Genomic DNA, 7,713 nt, shown 5'->3' on the forward strand with positions numbered 1-7,713 from the left:
TATTTCATTTCCAAAATCTATACGTGATTCTTTTTTATGCACGTAACAAATAGCACAGTTACGCTTATTTGAGGTCTTCTAATTGCTCTGTTTCTCTCTTAGCAGGTGTGACTTCATCTACAGGTGAGTTTCATTCCTCTCTCTGGTTGTCATGTCTTTAGTTATTCCTGGTTTTCTTTTCATCTTTGAGTTTGAGAGTTCCTCTTCACACTTTTAAAAAGGACATTACTGTTGCCTGTCCTGGCATTGGGGGGTGGGGGTGGGATGGGACATGTTACAAAATGTGATTACAGTTTGCCATCTTTGTGTGAGGCCCTCTGCTCTTCCAAGAGTCAGCTACGGTTGCTCTCAGTCCCCAGTACCCTTCCTAACTGCCTCGTGTTGCAGTAGTCCTCACACTGGCAATACGCTTAGCAAAAAATCAGTATAGAATCAAGGGTCAACCAGCAAAGCATTGCATCATCTAGCTCTGATAAATAATAGCCCTGAGCTGTGTTTGCTAAAACCTGTATGCCTATTGACACTGTACTGAATGTGCCTCTTATGCTTTCCTTCCTTCCTTCCTTCCTTCCTTCCTTCCTTCCTTCCTCCCTCCCTCCCTCCCTCCCTCCCTCCCTCCCTCCCTCCTTCCCTCTCTCCTTCTTTCTTTCTTTCTTTCTTTCTTTCTTTCTTTCTTTCTTTCTTTCTTCTTTATTTATTTTTGAGAGAGAGAGGGATGGAGGGGCAGAGAAAGGGAGACAGATGATCTGAAGCAGGCTCTGCACTGACAGCAGGGAGCCTGATGTGGGGCTTGAACCCATGGGCCATGAGATCATGACCTGAGCCGAAGTTGGATGCTCAACTGACTGAGCCATCCAGGTGCTCAGAACCAAGACCTCTTGACTGAGTGATTGATTCTATGTTTACCTGTATAGAAATGTGAAGTACATTGAGCCATTTTATGTGTCAGAAAGCAAGAAAGCTTTCAAACATTAATGAGGCCATGTCCAAAGAATTAGGAATTAATGACCAGAAGAACAGGATGTTCTACAGGCTGAAGCTGTAATAATGGAGAGTTACGACTGAGGTTCAAATACACTGAATCTGAAAATTATGAGTCTGTGTGACACACAAAAAGATACTCAGGGAAAACTGACAAAGTCTCAAAAAGTGTGATATTATTTACCTATTGAATCATTGAAAAATGTGAAAATTAATCTTAACTACAACAGACAGTATTTTCTTTTTTTTCGAGTTTTTATTTAAGTTCTAGTTAGTTCAGATATGATGTAATATTGGTTTCATCACATACATATAACACCCAGTGCTCATCACAAGTGCCCTCTTTAATCCTCATCACCTATTCAACCCATCCCCCATGCACCTCCCTCCATCAACCCTAATTTGTTCCCTATCATTAAAAGTCAGTTTGGTTTGCTTACCTTTTTTTCCCTTCCCCTATGTTTATCTGTTTTGTTTCTTAAATTCCACATATGAGTGAAATCATATAATATTTGTCTTTCTCTGACTTATTTCACTTAGCATAATACACTCTAGTTCCATCCATATGGTTGCAAATGTTAAGATTTCATTCTTTTTTGTCATTGAGTAGTATTCCATTGTGTGTGTGTGTATACCACCTTCTTTTTTAAAAAATTTTTAACATTTATTTTATTTTTGAGAGACAGAGAGAGAGAGAGAGAAAGAGCTCGAGCGCATGATCAGGGGAGGGGCAGAGAGAGAAGGAAACATAGATTTCGAAGCAGGCTCCAGGCTCTGAGTTGTCAGCACAGAGCCCAAAGCAGGACTTGAACCCACCAACTGTGAGATCATGGCCTGAGCCCAAGTCGGACACTTAACCGACTGAGCCACCCAGGCGCCCCTTTAACACCACTTCTTTATCCATTCATCGCTTGATGGACATTTGGGCTCTTTCTGTAGTTTAGCTATTGTTGATAATGTCCTATAAACTTTGGGGTGCACGTGGCCCTTTGAATTTCTAGTTTTGTGTCCTTTGGGTAAATATCTAGTAGTGCAATCGCTGGATCTCAAGGTAGTTCTAATTTTAAGGAAATATTTTAAGTTCTATTTTAAGTTCTTGAGGAAGCTCTATACTGTTCTCTAGAGTAGCTGCACCAGTTTGCATTCCCACCAACAGTGCACTAGGGTTTCCCTTTCTCCACATCCTCCCTAACATCTATTGTTTCCTGAGTTGTTAATTTTAGTCATTGTGGCAGGTGTGAGGTGATATGTCATGGTGGTTTTGATTAGTATTTCCCTGATGATGAGTGATGTTGAACATCTTTTCATGTGTCTATTAGCCACCTGTATGTCTTCTTTGGAAAAATGTCTGTTCATGTCTTCTGCTCGTTTCTTAACTGGATTATTTATTTTTGGGTGTTAAGTTTGATAAGTTCTTTATAGACTTTGGATACTAATCCTTGATCAGATATGTCATTTGAAAATATCTTCTCCAATTCCATAAGCTGTCTTTCAGTTTTGTTGATTGTTTCCTTTGATGTGTAGAAGCTATTTATCTTGATGAGGTCCCAATGGTTCATTTTTGCTTCTGTTTCCCTTTCCTCAGGAGACATATCTAGAGAGAAGTTGCTATGGCTGATGTCAAAGAGGTTGCTGCCTGTGTTCTCCTGTGGGATTTTGATGGTTTCCTGCCTCACATTTAGGTCTTACATCCATTTTGAATTTATTTTTGTGTAGGTAATAAAGTTGTCCAGTTTCATTCTTCTGCATGTTGTTGTCCAGTTTTCTCAGCACCATTTGTTGAAGGGATTGTCTTTTTTCTATTGGATATTATTTCCTGCTTTGTTGAAAATTAGTTGACCATAGAGTTGTGGGTCCATTTCTGGGTTTTCTACTCTGTTCCTTTGATCTATATGTTTGTTTTTATGCCAGTAGCATACTGTATTGATGACTATAGTTTTGTAATATCACTTGAAATCTGGAATTGTGATACCTCCAGTTTTGTTTTTCTTTTTCAGTATTGCTTTGGCTATTTAGGGTCTCTTGTGGTTCCATACAAATTTGAGGGTTATTTGTTCTATCCCTGTGAAAAACGCTGTTGGTATTTTGGTAAGGATTGCATTAAATGTGTAGATTGCTTTAAACTGTATAGACATTTTAACAGTTGTTCTTCCAGTCCATTAGCATGGAATATATTTCTATTTCTTTGAGTCTTATTCAGTTTCCTTCATCAGTGTTTTATAGTTTTCAGAGTACAGATCTTTCGCATCTTTGGTTAGGTTTATTCCTAAGTATCTTATGGTTTTGGTACAATTATAAACGGGATTGATTCCTCGATTTCTCTTTCTGATGCTTCATCATTCATATATAGAAATACAACAGATATCTGTACATTGATTTTATATCCTGGGACTTTGCTGAATTCATTTATCAGTTATAGTAATTTTTTGTTTTGGGTTTTTAAAAAAGTTTTTTTATTTATTTTGAGAGAGGGAGAGAGCATGAGCAGGGGAGGGGCAGAGAGAGAGAGGGAGAGAGAATTATAGGCATGCTCCATATTGTCAGCATAGGTCTTGATCCCACAAACTGTGAAATCATGACCTGAGCTGAAACCAGGAGTTGGATGCCTAACTGACTGAGCCACTCACACACCCCATTTCTAGCAATTGTTTGGTGGAGTATTTTGGGTTTTCTATGTAAAGTATGTCATCTGAAAATAGTGAAAGTTTGACTTCTTTGCCAATTTGGATGCCTTTTATTTCTTTTTGTTGTCTGTTTGCTAAGGCCAGGACTTCCAGTACTATGTTAAATAACAATGGTGAGGGTGAACATCCCTGTCTTTTTCCTGACTGTAGAGGTGAAGCTACCATTTTGCTCCATTGAGGATGATATTAGCTGTAGGTCTTTCATATATGGCCTTTATGATGTTGAGGCATGTTCCGTCTGTCCCTACTCTGTTGAGGGTTTTTATCAAGAATGGATGCTGCATTTTGTTAAATGCTTTTTCTGCATCTATTGACAGAATTATATGGTTCTTATCTTTAATTAATGTGGTGTATCACCTTGATTGATTTGTGGATATTGAGCCACCCCTGCAGGCCAGGAATAAATCCCACTTGACCATGGTGAATCATTCTTTTCATGTACTGTTGGATTCAATTTGCTAGTATCTTGTTGAGAATTTTTGCATCCATGTTCATCAGGGATATTGGCCTACAATTCTCCTTTTTAGTGAGGTCTTTGGTTTTGGAATGAAAGTAATTCTGGCCTCATAGAATGAATTTGGAAGTTTTCCTTCCATTTCTATTTTTTTGAACAGTTTGAGAGGAATAGGTATCAACTCTTCTTTAAATGTCTGGTAGAATTCTGCTGGGAAGCCATCTGGCCCTGGACTTCTGTTTCTTGGGAGATATTTGATTACTTATTCAATTACTTTGCTGGTTAAGGGTCAGTTCAAATTTTCTAATTCTTCGGGGGAGAGGGGAAAATGGGTGATGGGCATTGAGGAGGGTACTTATTGGGATGAACACTGGGTGTTGTATGTAAGCGATGAATCATGGAAATCTACCCCCAAAACCAAGAGCACACTATATACACTGTATGTTAGACAACTTGACAATAAATTATATTAAAAAGAAAATTGTTGTAAAAATTAAACAAAAAATTTTTTCTATTTCTTCCTGTTTCAGTTTGGCGGTTTATATGTTTTTAGGAATTTGTCCATTTTTTCCAGATTGCCCAGTTTTTTGGCATATAATTTTTTATAATATTCTCATGATTATTTGTATTTCTGTGGTACTGGTTGTCATCTTTCCTCTTTTGTTTGTGATTTTATTTATTTGTGTCCTTTCTCTTTTCTTTTTGATCGGTTTGGCTAGGGGTTTATCAATTTTATTAATTCTTTCAAAGAACCATCTCTTAGTTTCATTGATCTGTTGTAGTGTGGTTTTGTTTGTTTCTATATTATTTATTACTGTTTTAATATTTATTATTTACCTTCTTCTGCTGGCTTTAGGCTTTATTTGAGGTTCCTTTTCTAGCTCCTTTTGGTGGAAGATTAGGTTGTGTATTTGAGACTTTTCTTGCTTCTTGATGTAGGTCTATATTGCTACATAGTTCCCTCTTAGGACTGCATTTGCTGCATCCCAAAGTGTTTGGACTGTCATGTTTTCATTTTCATTTGCTTCCTTGTATTTTAGATTTCTTCTTTAATTTCCTGGTTAACCCATTAATTCTTTAATAGGATGTTCTTTAACCTACATGTATTTGTGGTTCTTTCTGATATTTTTCCTGTGGTTGACTTCAAGTTTCATGGAGTTGTGGTCTGAACATAAGCACGGTATGATCTCAATCTTTTTGTACTTGTTGAGGCCTGATTTGTGACCAGTATGTGATCTGTTCTGGAGAATGTTCCATGTGCACTAGAAAATAATGCGTACTTTGCTGCTTTAGGGTGAAATGTTCTGTATATATCTGTTAAGTCTATCTTGTCCAGTGTGACCTCAGCCGAAGTTAGATGCTTAACTGACTGAGCTACTCAGGTGCCCCATCCCATTCAGTACTTTGAATATATCATGCCAATCCCTTCTTGCCTGCCAGGTTTCTGTGGAGAGCTCTGCTGTGAACCCGGTTTGTCTTCCTTTATAGGTTAAGGACTTTTTCCCCCTACTGCTTTCAGGCTTCTTTCCTTGTCTGTGTATTTTGTAAAATTTAGCACAATATGTCTTGGTGTTGGCCAGCTTTTGTCGATTTTTATGAGACTTTTCTGTGCCTCCAGGATTTTGATGTCTGTTTCCTTCCCCAGATTAGGGAAATTTTCAGCTGTAATTTGCTAAAATAAACTTTTTGCTCCCCTTTTCCTCTCTTTTTTGGGGACTCCTATGATACTCATGTTATCATGCTTCATGTAGTCACAGAGTTCTCTAAGTCTACATTTGTGATCTGATACTTTCCTTTCCCTCTTCTTTCAGCTTCAGTATTTCCCCTAATTTTATCTTCTTTATCACTTATTCATTCCTCTGCTTCTTCCAACCTTGTTGTCATTACATCCAATCAGTTTTGCATCTCAGTCATGGTATTTTAAAATTTTTGCCTGACTAGTTTTTAGTTCTTTTATCTCTGCAGTAAGGGACTCTGTAGTGTCTTATATGCCTTTCTCAAGCCCAGCTAGTATCTTTAAGATTGTTGTTTTAAATTCTGGTTCAGGCATATTACATACATGTTTTGATTAAATCACTGGCTGTGACCTCTTCTTGTTCTTCTTTTGGAGTGAATTCCTCCATCTTATTTTTTCTAGGTCACTGTGTGTGTGTGTGTGTGTGTGTGTGTGTGTGTGTGTGTGTGTGTCAGGAAAGCCTGTTTTATTTCCTTCTCCTGAGAGTAATGGCTATGTTAAGAAGAGGTCCTATACTGTCCAGGGCCTGATGCTTCAGGAAGTGTTTCAGAGTGTGTACTCTGCTTTTGTGTTTTGGCTGCTCTTACCCTCAGTTGATCCTCTGCAGAGTTTCTCCTTGCCTGCAGTGGGGTGTTTGGACTTTGTCCAGTGTGTGGCATTTTAACTAGTTATGCTTTGGTCTCATTGTTAAAATAAGTCTGATCCTATATGCACTAGAGCTGAAGCTTTTCAGCACTCTATGAACAGTAGACTTGGTGTGTGCAAGGGTTTGTGCTGGTCGTCTAGGGTAGGAGCCTGCTGCACTGGTTCTCAGGCACACTTGCCCTAGTCCAGAAGCATCTGCAGAGCACAGGGTGCAGGGCATGGTATAAATGGCTCCAGCCTCCACTGGGGTGCTGTGTTGCTCATGGAAGTCTGTCAGCAGTGCTGATGGGAGAGGGGGGAAATATTATTTCTCTGGCTTTCTCATCCCTGGAGAGGAGCATTCATGCCTGCTGCTGTTCAGGAAGCCCTCACAGAAGAGTGAAGAATCTCCCCTTTGTGTCCCTGGCTTCTATTAGATCCCTGCCTTCATCCTGTGTCCAAGCCAGTTCTGTGTTATACCTCAGGTGCATGGCTAGGTTTCAAAACTCCAAATTTTGGGGACTGGCACATTGTGGACTCACACTGATCATCTGGGGGAGGGTCTTACCATGCTGTGGCTGGTGCTAGTTTGTCCCTGAAAAGCAGTTGCACAATCACACAAGGGCTCAGACTACATGGTAAAGCACCGAAAGAAGCCAGCACCAAGGTTTGCTACTCTCATCTGATGTCTCTGCTCCTATGTTAATGAACAGGGCAGCACATTGGTGCCTGCCAGCATTTTTGTCTCCTGAGAGGCTGTGCCACATCTCCCAAATGCATTCCAAGAGGGGAACTGTCTTTTCCAGTACAACCCAAAGGATCTCAAACCACACTGTCCACTCCGGGGCCTCTGGCTCCTTCCCCACAGGAGTACCACTATTGCTGCCAGGCTTTACCTGGGGGTGGTGCAGACTCCTAAAACTTCAGACTTTGAGCTTCCCTGCTTGTAAAAACTTGTGATAATCAGCCTCTCTACTTTTCCTAGTCAATAGTTTTGGGGGAATGTTTCTCTTGTGCAATTTCCTGTGTGTCACCTTCTCTCTGTTTCTCTCTCTCTTTCTCCTCTCTCCAAGATCAAGGCTCCCTCCCCTCTGCAGCACCCACAGTTCTTTTCTCCCCAGTCATATCTCCACAACTTTTATCTTCCACAGTGTGGCTTCTTTTCTCCCTCTGGTTCTGCAGTTTGTTCTCTCAGCATTCAGATAAATTTTTTGGGTGTTTGGAGTGATTTGGCA

This window comes from Leopardus geoffroyi, chromosome D1 (genome assembly GCF_018350155.1).
Source record: "Leopardus geoffroyi isolate Oge1 chromosome D1, O.geoffroyi_Oge1_pat1.0, whole genome shotgun sequence".
NCBI lineage: Eukaryota > Metazoa > Chordata > Mammalia > Carnivora > Felidae > Leopardus > Leopardus geoffroyi.